Here is a 15,482-nt window from a genome sequence, read left to right as displayed (position 1 = left end):
AGTCATTAATATGCCAGATTTTTCTAAAGGATCGTCAGAAAACAAGATTATGTGCATACCTTGTATTTTGCATTAAAAAAAACCCACATCTTTAAAAGGTCAAAAGTCCCTTTCCTTTCATTCTATTGCCCTGAAGAAAGGATTGTTTTTGCAGCCATGAAGTTCACTGGTATTCTACACCCAGGCCTTCTCCTCCAACCCCTGATCTCTTGAAAAGACATAGTCCGATAAGCTTTGGAACTGGACTTAGGAGTGAAGCAAGCTTGAGCCTCCAGTGGAACTAGTAAGAAAATATATTTAATTTGCTCTTCAGTGTTTATTTCCCCCTGAATATAAGATCTTAGAATTTTGGAGCTACAAGGGGAGGAAACGTAAGAGATCGTTGATTCCATCTCCTCATTTTAAGGATAAGTGATCTGCCTCTCAGCTGCTGGTAAGGTGCTCTGCCCTCACTTAGCCCTGCAACTAGCGCCATGCCCAGCAGCACTCACCCCCCACTCACCTGCACCGTGACCTCTATCTCGGAGATCACCTGCATCTACTCAGCCCTCATCCTGCACGGTCATAAGGGATAAGAGCAATGCCCTCATTAAAGCAGCAGGTGTAAACCTTTCTGGCCAGGGCTGGCTGCAAAGGCTCAGGCCAACCTCAACTTCAGGAGCTTCAGCTGCAACGTAGGGGCTGGTGCACCTGCCACAGCAGGAGGTCCTGCCCCCTCCACCACCACTGCCCTAGCTAAGGGGAAGAAAGTGGAAGCAAAGAATGAAGAATCGGAGGAGTCTGATGATAGCATGGGCATTGGTCTTTTTGACTAAACCTCTTTTGCGACATTCACTATAAAGATGAACTCTTGAAAGAAACATTAATCCAAGGTGAAATGGTACATCTATTGTTTCACCTTTGGGTTCTGGCATGCAGAAGGAGTAGGTACTTGTCTTTCTTTCTTTCTTCCTTTTTTTTTTAAATTGGGGCTTCCTTAGTTGTTACAATTAAAGAGTTGCCATTTAATGAGCATTTACTACACTGCCAGGGACTGGGTTGATGCTTTTATACTTGTACCATTAATCCTCACAATAAGCCTATAAGGTAAATATTATTATCCTCATTTTATAGCTAATGAAACTGAGACTTTGGGTAAGTGATGTGCCCACAATTACAGGGCTAGGAAGATTTGTGTGCAAGCTCAAGGCTGCCTGACTTCAAAGCTGGTGTTCTTTACTAGTCCCCATGCTGCCTACCAATGAAAGAATCCAGAGCTGAGCTTTCACATCACTTTAGTTTTTCAAATAATGGGGTGAGGAAAGAGTCTCCCACAGTGATAGAGAAGGATGCCTGTGTCCCAGCAGTCCCCAGTTGCCAGAATTGGTAAAGAGATCTACAGGGGCCACATAGATGCAAATATTTCCCATTATCTACTTATCGTGTTAAACAGGGCAGTTTACTCTGAAAGCTTTTGAAAGACTTCCCAGCTTTTAACAAAAGTTGGCTGATTCGGTGTTGACAGTTTGTCTCTTATTTAATAGAAAATTGGGGAGGTGGGGATTTGGGGTGGGTAATTATTTGGGGGGAAAATAACTTGGAGATTATTTTTATGCTCAAGGTCATACAGGACTGGGGGAGCAAATGTGGTATAAATTAGGGAAGTTTATCTAATGGTCATCTGCAGTGACACAGATGATCGACTTATTGCCTGGAAATGCTTGAGTTTTCCTTGAAACAGTTTGGGAAAGAAATTGTGACATTTTAGAAAAACTAATGAAGTCGAATCAAGATGAAGTTGGAATGTTATGCGTGAAATTAAAGAATATGAGTTGGAGACATTCAAGGGAAATATCCAAGTTTGTTAACCTAGGTGCCAGTGAAAACTTTCTATAAAAAGAGATTTTCCTTTTCTCAAAGATAAAAATCATATACCTGGATTACTTATTAAAAAACCCACCTGGGACTTCAGGTCAAGATGGTGGTATAGGTAAATACGGTACTCGCCTCTTCCCACAACCACATCAAAATTACAACTAAACTACAGAACAGCCTTCATTCAGAACTGCCTGAAATCTGCCTGAATGAAAGTCCTACAACTAGGGAATTAAACAAGAGGCCACATCAAGCCTGGAAGGAGGGGCAGAGATGTGAATGGGCTGACCCCACACCCACATGTGGTGGACAAAAATCGGGAAGGATGGCTTGGCTGTGAAGGTCCCCTCTGCGGAGCATGGGGGTCCCAACCCACACCAGGCACTCCAGCCCAGGGTCCCAGTGCCAGCAAGAGAAGTTCCCATAACTTCTGGCTGTAAAAACCAGTGGGGATTGAGGCTGAGGGAGAGAGAGGGCTCCTGGAGTCCCAGGCAGTGCCTCTTAAAGGGCCTATGCATGAGTTAATTGAACTCTTTCCCTCTAAACTCCAGCACTGAGGCAGCAGCTTGAAAAGCACCAGAGACATATTGGGAGAAACTGAATTGTCTGGCGTCAGAGAGCTGGAGGTGCAGCTTTCTCCCAGACGTAAGTGCTGGCAGAGGCCACTTTCTTTCTCTGAGACCTCCCCTAACAGAGCTGACAGAGCCATACTCATCAACCTGGCTATCACTGTTTGCCTATCCTAATGATTCCCTGAGCCCCACCCCACCCAACTTTCAGGCCCACCCAAGCTGAGTTCCCAGTGGCTTTTCCATACAAATGGCCTGTCTTGCCTTATGCTTCAGGTTTTCCTAAAATCTCTCAAACAAGCAGCATCTGGCCTCAGCGTACCCTGTACCACTCGCTAAGTGACCCCAAGCCAGGCAATAGCAGCAGCCAGTCTTGGTTTACAGCTTGGCCTCATCTGGGCATCGCTAAGCCCAGCACAAGTAGCAGCCATCTGCAGATCACTTTGGAGCTCATGCCAGGTAACCTCAGGCAGAACACAGGAGGCAGCTGACCTTGGCCTGCACCTCCCTGGAAGCCCTAGAGTCAGCACACCCAATGGACAGCTTCAGACCACATCAAAGCACCACCACCCAACCACCTCCACAAGAGACACATTCAAGAAGTGGACTCAACAGGCACCAGGGCCCTGCTAAAGTAAATCCTGGTCTGTGGGGTGGGCCCCTGCACAGGTGATCCTCCATGGTAGTCAGAAGTCAGCAGTCAGTGATCACAGCCAGTCCTTGCAGCTGATTGGCCTGGAAGTAAGTCCCTCCCACTGACTTTCAACAGCAATCAAGGCTCAGCTACAGAAGGAGGGTGCACAGCCCACCAGGGGGCACACCTGGGCGCCCAGCTGCGGTGGTTAGGGAGGTTGAGCCACTGGACCCTACAGGACACCTGCTACGCAAGGCCACTCTATCGAGCCCAGAAGACAGAGCAGTCTACCTAATACATAGAAACACAGGCTGGCTGCCAAAATGAGGAGACAGAGAAACGTGTCCCAGCTGAAAGGACAGAACAAAATTCCAGAAGAAGAACTAAACGAAATGGAGACAAAAATCTACCAGGTGCAGGGCCCAAAACACTGGCTACAAGGGAGCCCAGCGAACTTAGGGGGAGAGCAGATGAACTTAGTGGAGAACTTCAACATAAAAGAACCAGTCAGGCCCGAATGCTCAGCAGCTGAGCATCCACCTAGGATCCAGGAGATAGGGTTCGATTCCCGGTCAGGGCACATGCCTGGCTTTTGGGCTCAATCCCCAGTTGGGGGCGTGCAGGAGGCAGCCAATCAGTGACTCTTTCATCATTGATGTTTCTCTCTCTCTCTCCGCCCCCCTCCCTTCCTCTCCCTGAAATCAATAAAGTTATTTTAAAAAGAAAAAGAAAAAAAGAACCAGTCAGAAATGAAGAACACATTGACTGAAATGAAAAGTACATTATAGGGAATCAACAGTGGAGTAGAAGAAGCAGAGGATACAATCAGATACTGGGAAGACAAGGAAGCAGAAAACACCCAGTCAGAACAGCAAAAAGAAAAAATCCAAAAAAATGAGAATAGTGTAAAGAGCCTCTGGGACAACTTCAAGCATACCAACATTCACCACGGGGATGCCAGCAAGAGAAATTGAAAACCTATTTGAAAAAATAATTACAGAAAACTTCCCCTACCTGGGGAAAGAAATAGACTTACAAGTCCAGGAAGCACAGAGGGTCCCAAACAAGAGGAACCCAAAGAGGCCCACAGCAAGACACATCATAATTAAAATGCCAAAGGTTAAAGACAAAGAGAAAATCTTAAAAGCAACAAGAGAAAAGCAGTTAGTTACCTACAAGGAAGCACCCATACAACTGTCAGCTGATTTCTCAACAGAAACTTTGCAGACAGAAGGGAGTGGCAAGAAATATTCAAAGTGATGAAAAGCAAGGACCTACAACTAAGATTGCTCTACCCAGCAAAGCTATCATTTAGAATCAAAGGGCAGATAAAGAATTTCCCAGACAAGGAAAAGCTAAAGGAGTTCATCACCACCAGACCAGTATTATGAAATGTTAAAGATCTTAAAAAAGAAGGGGGGAAAAAAGATAAAAAATATGAACAAGAAAATGGCAATAAATACATATCTATCAACAACTGAATCTAAAAAAATGAACAAGCAGAACAGAAACAGACGCATAGATACAGAGAATGTTTTGATGATTGCCAGATAGGAAGTGTGTTGGGGGGGGGGGGTGATAAGGTGAAGGGATTAAGAAGTACAACTTGGCAGTTACAAAATAGTCATGGGGATGTAAAGTAGAGCATAAAGAATGTAGTCAAAAACACTCTAATAACTATGTACAGTGTCAGATGGGTATGAGATTTATCAGAATGATCACTTAGTAAGTTATGTAATGTCTAATCACTGGGGTATACTATATAATAATGTATGTCAACTGTAAATGGAAAAAAAACCACCTGGTCCCAGGTAGGTACATGCCTGGTCAGGAAGACTAAAGGAGCATCACTTCCATGTTGAGTAGTTTTGTTATTGGGGTGCTGTATTCAACTACGAAATCTGGTTGTTGTTGTCACAAGGTAATTTTATTTATTTGCAGCAAATAAAGGAAACAGGATTCATGTCCAAAGCTGTCTCCCAGAAGGGAGGCTTAGCCATTGCTTATATACACTATTCAGTCAATTATACATTGATTTCTTCTTTGCATTTGGCTACACTTGCTTGGTTTGGGTTCTTGTCAAACTCATCCTGTTTACAATTGGCCTGTAAAATACTGTATTACATTTTAACATGTAGCAAGAACAGCATTTAGTAAGAACCACCCAGACCTTGGGACCCTTGTCGTATCTAACAATTCCCTCCTGAGATTTTTCCATTCATTTTTGAGGTAATGGGGACAAGGGTCATTCTGTAACTGCTTCTTGCTGAACGTAGAGTTCCTTTTTGAGTTAGAGGAGTGAAATTCTCTGACTGCCTGACTTATGAAAGTCTTGGGGCCCTCTAGGTTCTGGGATTACTGAGAACAGGAGTACATAATAGTCATAGATTATCTTGCCTTTTGAAGAGCAGCTTGAGGTCAGACAGGAGTTTGTGGGAATACTGTGGATCTGGTTCTTTGTTGTCACTGGGTGATAGAGCTGGTTTCACTTGAGAGTGATATATCCAGGAAGCTGTATCTTGTAGTTTAAGAGAAGAATGAGTTGTTAATAACACCAAATGAAGACCTGTCCTTATTGGGTTCAGTTGATCTTGCAGGGATCCTGATTTCCAGGTTTTTAAATATACTCAGTTCCTGGATCATATGGATGCAGCTTGGTGTCTATTGGTGTGGGTAAAATCAAATTAGCATATTTCTTTAAATTTTCAATTACTTTTCCTAATTGGATAATATGTTTAAACAGCCTATTTTATAAATGGGTCGGGGCATCCTAAAATTTGAGAGGAGCCCAAAAAGGGGCCTACCATACATAAATTCAAAAGACTTAATATAAGCATTCCTTTAGATGCTGCCCTGAAGGGTCAGGGCAATTGGTAATGATTTAAGCCAGGTGTCTTGGGTTTCCTGGCACAGTTTGACCAAGGTCTTTTTTTTTTTTTAATATATCTTTATTGATTTCAGAGAGAGGAAAAGAGAGGGAGGGAGAGAGAGAGAGAGAAACATCAATGATGAGAGAGTCATTGATCGAGCCCACAACCCGGGTATGTGCCCTGACCAGGAATCGAACCCCAATCACTTGGATCCTAGATCAACGCTCAACCACTGAGTCACGCCCTGCCAGGTGACCAAGGTCTTTTTGAGCATTTGATTACATTGTTCTATTTTTCCCGAGGACTACGATCTGCCCAAAGAATATAAGACCCAGCTAATTTAAGAGTCCGTGCTACTACCTTTGTTATGGCCACCTGCCAGAATGGCTACCATCAATAAAACAACAAACAATGAGTACTGGCGTGGATGTGGGGAAAAGAGACCCTTAGTACACTGCTAGTAGGAATGCAGACTGGTGCAGCCACTGTGGAAAAGAGCATGGAATTTCTTCAAAAAATTAAAAACAGAACTGCTGTTTGACCCAGCAATCCCACTTCTGGGAATATGGCCTAAGCGTCCTGCAATACCAATCAGAAAAAAATATAAGCACCCCTATGTTTACAGCAGTGTTATTTACAATAGCTAAGATCTGGAAACAGCTCAAGTGCCTAGATGAGTGAATAAAAACACTGTAGGACATTTATACAATAGAATCTTATGCGGCTGTAAAAAAGTGGCTCTTACCCTTTGGGACAGCATGGATGGACCTGGAGAGTATTATGCTAAGCAAAATAAGCCAGTTAGAGAAAGAGAAATACCACATGATCTCACTTATATGTGGAATCTAATGAACAAAATAAACTGATGAACAAAATAGGTCCAGAGGAATGGATGCATGTAACAGAATAACAGAGCTCAGAGGGGAGGACATCGGGGGAGACAGGAAGAGACTAACCAAAGAACATATATGCATATATGCAAAGCCCATAGATACAGACAATAGTGTGGAGAAGGCCTGGGGTGGGACAGAGGCTGGGTGGAGGGTTACAAATGGAGAGTAATGGGGGGCATCCGTAATACTGTCAACAACAACAACAAAAAGAACAGTGAGCTTGAGCAAGAAGAAGGGATTGGTCTCTGAGATGGGAGTCCGCCATTCTCCCAGGTCTTGTGGCTCCTGAATTAAACTTCTTTCCTTTTGCACCAGCACCTGCCTCACAAGTTTTGCCTTTGTTGCAGCAGGCAGCTAAACCTCCTTTTTTGTTTTGTTTTGTTTGGTTACACTACCATTGACCCATTTGTTACATTGCTTAATTTATATAAGCAATTAATCTATTTAACTCAATAAACAGGTTTTTTAAGAGCTGCATTCAGGGATCAAACTTGCGTTCCAATGGCCAGCACATTTACATGTAAGACAAACAAGGCAAATACACACAAAGAACAAAATCCAACTCCTGCAGGACAGACAACCAGACCAGAGATGTCTCTCAAGGACATCTTGGATTATGGAACCAGAGATCATCACCCGAGGATTTTTGGGTTGCCCTGCTTGTGTTCCTCAACCTTCCAGACCTAAGTTGGGCCCTGAAACCAGCATCATGAAGACAGTTCCTGCCCTACTAACCTAAAACCAAGCATGCACCAGAACTGAACTACCTTTCCAACAACTCTATACCCAAAACAGGAATAGAAACACTAATTAAAGCAATCACAGGGGCTTACCTACCCGGCTCCCTTCTAAAGCACTGAACAAAACAGGTTCAAGTAACCACTCTGCTTTGCTGTCGAGGAGGGTCATGCAGCTGTCTGGTGGGTGGTTAGCACCAAGTGGAAGTCTCCTATAGCACCGATCCTCCACCAGTGGAGATGCAGGCGAGTAAACCCAGGATGAGCTGCCAACTACTACTTTGCCAAGTGCCTCCACCAGACCGAAAAGGAGTTTTTTTAAGAGACCCATCTAGAGTCGCCAAATTGTTGCCAAACTCAAGGCGTTCCCACTTGGGGTGTTCTATTCACCAACAATAAGTGGTTGTAGCAAAGTAGTTTATTTACTTGGAACAAGTAAAAGAGTCAGGGGGTTCACATCCAAAGCTTCCTCTCCCAGAAAGGAAGCTTAGCCATTGCTTTTACATACACTAGTTAGTCAATTATATGTTGATTTCTTCTTTGCAGTTGGCTACACTTACTTGGCTGGGTTACTGTCAAACTCATCTTGTTTATAGCTGGCCTGCAAAATACTGTGCTAAATCCTAACATTTAGCAAGAATAGCATTTAGTAAAAGCCACTCAGACCTTTGAGACTTTTGTCCTATCTAGCAGTTTCAGTGTCAAATCACCTGCTACTCTCCTAATACAAGTCAGTATCACGTCTCATCTGGACCACAATAGCAATATATCCACTGCCTGGAAGAGGGACCAGCACAGAATAGGAGCTTAATAAAATATTGTTGATTGAATGAATCAATCAATCAATGAGATCCTGCTTGCCCTGAATCAGTGATTCAGTCCTAGTTCTCTGACCCTTGTTGTGTGCCTGGTGCTGAGAACCAGCCATGACACAGTATTATGTCTAAGACCACAGCCCTGCCCTGTCCTCCACCAGTACTTTTGACAGCAGTGTATTAATTTACAGGGGCTGCTATAACAAAATAAAAATAAATGGGGTAGTTTAAACAACAGAAACTTTTTTCTCACAATTCTGGAGCTAGAAGTCTAAGATTGAGGTGCCAGCAGATCTGATTTCTTCTGAGGCCTTGTTCTTGACTGCAGATGGCTGCCTTCTCTTTGTGTGCCCATGTGGTCATCCCTTGGTCTGTGTGTAGTTTGTGCCCTAATCTCCTCTTCTTATAAATATGCTAGTCATAGATTACGGCCCACACATAAGACCTCATTTTACCTTAATTGCCTCTTTAAAAGTCTTATCTCCAAATACAGTCACATTCTGAGGTTTTCTGGGCTAGTATTTCAATATATGAATTTGGGGAGTGGAGACATAATTCAGCCCATAGCAAGCTATCACAAGCAAAATCCGCTCTCTGTCTCCTACAGCCAGACTTCCCTTGGTCCTGCCTATTTTGATTGTTCCTAGAATGCCCACTGCTGTGCTCTCAGGCATTCTTTTTTTTTTTTTCAAATGCTCACCAGAGGATATATTTTTTCCATTGCTTTTCAGAGAGAGTGGAAGGGAGACAGAGAGAGAGAGAGAGAGAGAGAGAGAGAGACATTGATTGGTTGCCTCCCATATGCACCCGGACTGGGGCCGGGGATCAAGCCTGCAACAGAGGTACATGCCCTTGACTGGAATAGAACCCGAGACCCTTCAGTCTGTGGCCAATGCTCTAACCACTGAGCCAAACCAGCCAGGGCCTCTCGGACAGTCTTGCTGTCCTGTTACTTCCTGTGCTGTTCCTCCTTGATGCCAATTCCTTACAGTACAACCACCTGTTGCCTGTTGCCTCACCCTGAGCTGGCATTCTTCCCATCACCTGCAGCTGGTCTTCTCTCCAAACACTTGCCCCCGCAGACTGCCCTTAATCTTTCTATATCTGGCTGTGTTACTGGAAACAACCCTAAATCTAAAACTGCATACACACATACATACATACATACACACCTACACATCTACACACACACACACATACATACACTTACTCATTCACTCACTCTTGGTCTCAGTCTCTTATGATCACTTGGGTCCTTTTCTGAAATAACCGAAGAATGATCTTGTCTGGACTGAACAAAGTTAAGTGGTCTCACAAAGATAAATTTTCCTCAAAATCACACAACGACATTTTACCCACAGAGTATCTAATTCAATTGATTTGGGACAGGGCAGATAGTACTTTTTTTAAAGCTCCCCCCAGTGATTTTAACAGGCAGAGGAGGTTAAGGATCACTGCTTTAACTGGTGGAACAAACCCATCAAACTGAGACAAAAACCAGGCTAGAACACAAGCAAAACTAAGCTGGGAGATCTAGGGTGTCCTATATGTGACTTGGGAATATAATGCAATGCTCCCCAATACAGAGGTGAGTGGCTCTGCCTTCAGCTCCACCACTCCTTTGGTGTGAAATGCCCGCCCCCCCCCTTGATCTGAGAAGTTGCAGGTGGCTTATTAGTGCCCTCTGCCATGCAGAGCAATCTGGATAGGGCTCAGAAATGACTCTGGGCACAGGCAAGTGTCACTTCTGCTGGGCCATCTGATCACGTTCTGCAGGCTGTTGATGAAAGACCAGGACAGTGGTAAAAAGAACAGCTTCAGCCACTCATATGGCAGATGAGCTCTGGACATTGCTGCACCTCCCTGGGCTTCCTGGGGCTGCTCTGTAGTCCCATGTTGCTGTCCTGTGCATGAGACTCTCCCTTCCAGGTCTCCCTCCAGCCTCCTATGTCCCTTCTTCCCCCAGCCCAGAGGACTCTGGGGTGAAGGGGCTTAGTCAGGCTCTGCCTCTAGTCTCTTTCCAATGTGTTCTTAGGGCAAAGCCCAATCCCTCATGCTTCCGGGCCTTTCCTTTTGATTCTCAAGGGCCTTTTCTTCTCTTGACAAAACCTGGTTCTCAGCAAATAAAAGACTTTGGCTTTCAAAACTATTGTTTTTGATGTGAACTTCAAGAGGCTATTTTAAAAGTCAGAAAACTGAACATTGTTTTGTTCTGACTGTTCCTTTCTCTTTGCATTCCTGTTGTACCAATCCTTTCTCCTCGAGGCAATGCCTCTGATTTACTAGGAGAAAGGTCAAGTGAAAAAAGTGTAGCAAAGAAAAGCACAAAGATTACCATTTCAACATTCTTTCTCTCTGTAAGAAATACTGCAAGTGACCACACCAGTCCCCCCACCTCCACCCTACCCTAACAAGTGAGCAGGCCACAGGCAAAGTGAAACAGAGAATCAAGATTTATCTTGATAATAAAAGTTCTAAATGACAATTGTTAAAACATTGTTTTCTTCAACAAGTCTATGGCATGAAAACAAAAAAGGAGGCAAGTGGCTCTAGATTAAAATAAACGTTAGAAATATAACAACCTTGTTTGGAGGGCGTTTTGAACAAACCACTGTCAAAAACCATTTTTGGGACAGTAAGGGAAATTTGATTATGAACTGGGTACAAGATGATACCACAAAATTATTAAGTTAAATGTGACAATAGCATTTGGTTATGTAATGAAACATTTTTTTATTTTTTTAAAAAAGATGCATATTGAAGTATGGGTGAAATGATATGATGTCTGGGGGAAAGAAAAGAGAGAAGAGTAAGACAGGAAAGAAGAAAGCAAGGAAGGGAAGAAGAGAGAAAGGGGGGAGGGGAGGGGAGGGGAGGGGAGGGGAGGGGAGGGGAGGGGAGGGGAGGGGAGGGGAGGGGAGGGGAGGGGAGGGGAGGGGAGGGGAGGGGAGGGGAGGGGAGGGGAGGGGAGGGGAGGGGAGGGGAGGGGAGGGGAGGGGAGGGGAGGGGAGGGGAGGGGAGGGGAAGAAAACCAGATACTTTGGCAAGAAACAAAACAAAAGAAACAGAAAGGAAAGGGGGATATGAGTTAAGTGTGGCAAAATCTTGACAACTGTTGGATTTTAATGATAGGTACATGGGAATTCATTATGTTATTATCTCTACTTTTTTGCATAAGTTTGGAAAGTTTCATAATAATGTTTTAAATTGTTAAATCCACGCAAGAAAAGACAGACTGAGCAATGGAAGAGAATGAAAGGACCAGAAACCAATTCAAATATTCACTGTTTAAGAATTTATTATATGACTCATTTGCAGGCAGATGAGCTTTCTTCAGATAAAATCTGACATGGATCCCCAATGTATAAAACAAAAAAAAAGTAGGACTGCTCTGCTAGAGGCTGGAGAAAGAGTCTAGCTCATTTGCTTCCTCCTTGTCTCCCCAGGAAACTGCAGAAGAAACCCAGGGAAACCCTGTGGTCCTGCAGAACGCAGCAGGAAAACCTCTGCAGCATATGATGAAGGAAGCCTCTCAAACCCTGCAGGAAAGATATACTGCTTAGTGTATGTGTTAGACAACGGGCTAACAATATGGGGAAAAATAAAATAAAAGTTAAATCCCTACCTCACATCATATACCAAAATAAAGTCCAATTGCATTAAAATGTTTAAAGTACAAAGTGAAGTAATAAAAGTATTAGAAAAATACAGGTGAATATTCTAAAATATTGATACAGAGAAGGACTTCCTAAGCAAGTTAACAAAGGCAGAAATAATAAAGATGTCTTTGATGATACAAATATCTAAAGTTTTTTATGTTTATTTCTATTTGTTTTTTTAAATATATCTTTATTGATTTCAGAGAGAGGAAAGGAGAGGGGGAGACAGAGATGGAAACATCAGTGATGAGAGAGTCATTGATGGGCGGCTGCTTCCTGCACGCCCCCAACTGGGGGTCTATCCCACAACCTGGGCATGTGCCCTCACCAGAAATCGAACCCCCATCGCCTGGATCTTAGGTCGACGCTCAACCGCTGAGCCGTGCCCGTCCGGGCTATGTGTTTTTTTTTTAAATTGATTTCAGAGAGAGGGAGAGGGAGAGGGAGAGATAGAAACATCAATGATGAGAGAAAATTATCGATTAGCTGCCTCCTGCACACCCACAACTGGGGATCAAGTCTGCAACCTGGGCATGTGCCCTGACTGGGACTCGAACCATGACCTCCTTGTTCAGAGGTCAACACTCAACCACTGAGCAACACGAGCTGGACAATATCTGTAAGTTTTATACAATAAAGAATAAACCCTACTCCACCAAAAGCAGAAAAAGAATGTGCTTATGACAAAAATTTAACATTTTTAATTACTAAGGAATATTTCAAGTCAATAGGAAAAAACAAACACTCCAATAACATAAAAGGATTAAGTACTAAAAAATCATATAAGGATATAAAAATTATCATAAAGATATGAAACATATTTAATCTCACGATTGATCAAAGAAATACTGTAAGTTAAAGTAATAATAGGCATAGTTAATGCCAACTCCTAGTTTAATATAGCAGACTCGATAAGCTGAAAATTCTGCTGTTAAATGTCTAGAAATGCTATGAAAAATATACTTAACATCATTTTCAATGCACAACTGAACTCCCATGAAAACAGAGGCAATACACAGGAGGCCAAACCAAGTTCACTAAAAATCAGAATGGAAAGCTCCAGCTGAAAAGTGGTTGCCTGGGCTTTGGGGAGGGGTTTCCTCTCCTTGGTAGCACAGACTTGCTTAGGGACAGAAGGAAAGGAACTGAGACACTCAGGTAAATCCAGCATCCTCAAAAGGCTACACCCCACATCTCCAGCACAGATGCACATGTGCATGGTTTAGGAACACAAAATCAAGAAGTTCGTATTAAAAATGGTTCCAACTCAGCTGGTGTGGCTCAGCAGTTGAGAGTCGATCCGTGAACCTGGAATTCATGGTTTGATTCCCGGTAAGGGCACGTGCCCAGGGCACCTGAAATCTATGTAACTATATTAACCAATGTCACCCCAATAAATTCAAGAAAAGGTGCTATTTAAAATGTACATATTTGTATGTTAAAAAGACAGTCACAAAAAGCACAACAGATTTTACAAGATTACATACATTTAACAAGTACAGATATCAAACATGTTAAAGAGGGTCCCTCCCTGTGAAGGAGATGGGAAGGGGTATGGGAATAAAGGAGAAAAAAATAAAATAATTTAAACAGAAAGAAGCCTTGCATAGACTGGTAACGACAATTTGCCTTAAAAGGAGGAGTATGTTTAATTTAGCTCTCTGTACTTAAATTCAATTTTTAAAAGCATGGGGTATATGTGTATAGGTATTATAGATAAATGTCTGAAAGGGTATATACTAAAATATTAATAAAATATTAATAAAAGTTATCTCTAGGAGTGGTATAAAAGGTGTTTTTTTCCTGCATTGAATAAATATTACATAATAAGTTAAATGCATTTTTTATGTTTCAAAAATTCATCTTAATATTCAGAACTACTTTCCTGCTGTTGAATAAATGTACAATAACCCACTAAGTTCAGCTGCCTGTGTGGTCACAGTCATTTTGTTGTTTTTCCAGAATGTTCCGAAATAGCTCTGCAACAAGACCAGTGGGACCACCAGATAGCTCTCTAGCCTCACCCTTCTTCCCATGCAAATAAAGACCAAGCCTCCAATCCAGCTTTTGCAGAAACCTCTGTGGGACCCAGGAATACAAGGCCCTCTCCTTCTTGGCTGAAGAAAGGAAGGGCAACACTCACAACTCTCTCAGTCAGCTCACAATAGACTCTGAAAAGCTGCCTTGGGCAGCAGTTGCCAAAGACAAAAGGTTCCACCTCAAGGGTGGAAACTCTATTTGCAGCTTTGTAGACACAGGTGTTCCTCCAGGAGACTCAAGACCTACAGTGCAGGACTGTGTTGGCCAGGAATAGCTCAGAAAGCCTTCCCCTCAGAAGCCAGCTCTTGAGGCTTTCAGTGTATGCTCTAACTATATTTGGCCATGAAAACCAAAGAGGTCACTGGCTTAGCTTGAGGGGGGAAAAAATACTAGTACTGATTTATAATCCCTACTTCAAACCAGGACCAAGAATATTAAAACTCACTTCATTTATTTATTTTGCCCTCACTAAGCATACCACCGAAGCAGTTCTTCCCAGTCCAACCAGCCTCATGTAAATCTTTCAGAACCACAGGTGTAAATCACCTACCCAAGCCATCCTCGGATTAGAGGACATTTGGGGACATCTGGCTTGAGAATCCAAATGTTAAAATTATCCACTTTATTCTCTCTGTCTTCATAACATCTCAATAGCCTGTAGTACTTGGGTGCAAACCCAAACTCCAGCACTTATTACTCACTGTGTGACCTTGGCTAGTTACTCTATTTCTCTGAGGTTCAGTTTCCTTATCTACAACCAGAGATAATAACACCTACTTCGCAAGGCTGCTCTAAGAATTAAATGAGATAAGGTGTATAAAGTGGCCAGGAGAATGTCTGATACAAAGCAGGTGCTAAAAAAAAAAAAAAAAAAAAAAAATCCATTTCCATCTGCACATACCCCCCCACCCATCACTCCCTTCCACTTTCACCATTAGCTGTTCAGCCAAGGTGTTGGCTTTTCAAGAAGTCGCCTGGTGCCCTGTGTTTGATTACAAATGTATGGTACCATTCTCACAGCCAGCAACGGTAGCTAAAGATAAAAGCTGTGAGTACTCCTTAGCCGCAGACAGGTCGAATCAGTTCACAAATGACTCATCACTGTTGATAAACGATGGATTCTTGGTGTCAGGAGACCTTATCCTGACAGGCTTCAACACCTGATGAAAAAAATCCAGAAGGTAGGTTGCATAGCTCAGAGAGTAGGTTCCTAGGGTTGATGGTGACCTTCAGTCAATCCTGAACTTGTACCAGTCAGGTCTTAAGAGGGTCTCTGTCTCTTCAGACATGTCTCCAGTCACAGGATTTTCAGTTGGAAAGGGCTCCAGCTAAGCAGCTGCCTTTTTCGTCTCAGAGCTGAACCATCTCCTTCACTCGCCTTGGATCCCCTGAAGGGAGTCATAAGACTCCC

At 43.0% G+C, this 15,482-nt stretch overlaps 1 pseudogene across 1 annotated transcript; it reads left to right on the top strand.

Moving 5' to 3' along the window:
- Positions 1–473: 473 nt before the first annotated feature.
- LOC308565539 (large ribosomal subunit protein P1 pseudogene) lies at positions 474–815 on the top strand (annotated as a pseudogene). The gene has a single exon. The product of its transcript is annotated as a large ribosomal subunit protein P1 pseudogene (transcript).
- Positions 816–15,482: the final 14,667 nt, after the last annotated feature.

This window comes from Miniopterus schreibersii (assembly GCF_964146895.1).
Source record: "Miniopterus schreibersii genome assembly, chromosome: 12".
Taxonomy (NCBI): domain Eukaryota; kingdom Metazoa; phylum Chordata; class Mammalia; order Chiroptera; family Miniopteridae; genus Miniopterus; species Miniopterus schreibersii.
Note: the sequence above shows the minus strand (reverse complement) of the source record. Positions and strands in the feature narration are given on the sequence as shown.